This window comes from Echinops telfairi, unplaced genomic scaffold (genome assembly GCF_000313985.2).
Source record: "Echinops telfairi isolate 266 unplaced genomic scaffold, ASM31398v2 ScPeMD7_23;HRSCAF=83, whole genome shotgun sequence".
NCBI lineage: Eukaryota > Metazoa > Chordata > Mammalia > Afrosoricida > Tenrecidae > Echinops > Echinops telfairi.
This window is the reverse complement of record NW_022103920.1, coordinates 87,298,113-87,299,709: the sequence shown is the minus strand read 5'-3', so window position 1 is coordinate 87,299,709 and position 1,597 is coordinate 87,298,113.

The window sequence follows — 1,597 nt, the reverse complement described above, 5'->3', positions numbered from 1 at the left end:
CATGAAAGCGTGTGCACATTGGTTCGTGGTTACAACAACTCAGTGCATGCGGCAGGCACGAACGGATTCGACCGAGGTTCAGGGTAGTATGGGGGCAGGAAGGGGGCAGTCAAGCCCATATCAAACCTTTGAATTGAAAGTCCTCCTGCGATTTGTCCTTGGCCCCCAACTACCATTCCCTCACCCACCTGATACTGGTTTTTCTGAAAACTATGAATGCATATCTAAAGAGCGGACCTCAGTGGCAGTCCGTTAGTCTCAAGGATGCTCCCAAACCTATCGTTTTAATCAGTTCAGCCTTGCGGTCTCCTCCAGGTAGCTTTTCCAATGTGCCTGTTAAGCCTAAAATTAGTGCTCTGGTTTCCGGGCCTACAGCTCATTATCCCAGCTCCTCCGAGCTTGTGGGCACCCACCCCCTCCCCGAGTCGGGCTCCTTGCATCCCATTACCAAGGCTGCCTTCCAGAGAGCAAGGCAGGGACGGCCAGGATGGCACTGCCCACCTCCCACCGCTGCCGCCTGGAGGGAGAGCCTGGGAGACGTGGGGCGGGTCCTGAGAAAAAGAACCCGCCTACCAGGCCTGACAAAGGTGCTAGGTAGACAGGTGTGGCAGGGCAGGGAAGGGGGACAATAGGAGTCACAGCACAGAGGGAGCATTCAAGAATGAGGTGCTTTGAAATAGAAAGAATCCTCCTTGTACAATGAAAGTCCAGGAGTACAGAAACTAGGACCCTCTATTGCTGGAGGGACTGGTGGCTTCTTTTGCTTCTTGTCAGGCTCGTAAGAAAGTATTCAGATGACAAAGGAGCGGGTGGAGCAAGTGAGTTCATGTAAGAGTCGTGTCCAGCATGGATCATGGAGATGGGCACCCCAGCTAGCCTGGGCGCACACCACTGGATGGAAATACCAGTTGTTTTTGCTTTGTCTTTACTGTTGCTGGCAGACCTACAGCGATTGGCGAGCTCTTTGTAGTGTCCCTCCCCTTTACAAATGCTCTGCGTTCACCCCCAACCCATGCTGTGCCCTTGACTTCCAGCCAGAGCCCAAGGGTCAAGTCAGTCATTTGCGGGGGGCTGTGAACGTCTTCAGGAGCCCTGGTGGCACAGTGGTTTTGAGTTGAACTGCTGGGTCAGCCGTTTGAAACTACCAAGTGCTCTGAGGTGGAAAGATAGGGTTTTCTACCCCCGCGAGGAGTCACGGAACGGGAACTTCACAGGGACGGTTCCACGCAGACCTGCAGGGTAGCTGTGAGCCAGCACCAACCGAATGGCCATGAGAGGGCATGTCCAGTGCAGGCCCTGGACTGCTTTCCCCTCCGGGTGTTGGAAAGCCTTTCCCTTTTGAAAGCTACGGATGGAGGAGATGTGTCTTTCTGCCCCTCAGCTCCCTCTGTGCTGTGATTCCTTCTATTGTCCCCCGCCCCACCCCGCCCCGCCTGTCTACCTAGTACCTCTGGCCTCTGTTTCTACAGCCCGATGTCTTCAACAAAACCCTACGGAGATCTGCTGCCAGCTACCTACAGACCCAACTGATCTGTGCCATGTCTCTTAAATGCCAATCAACGCATCTGTGAACTGTTGCCCCTGAGCTCATCCTCAC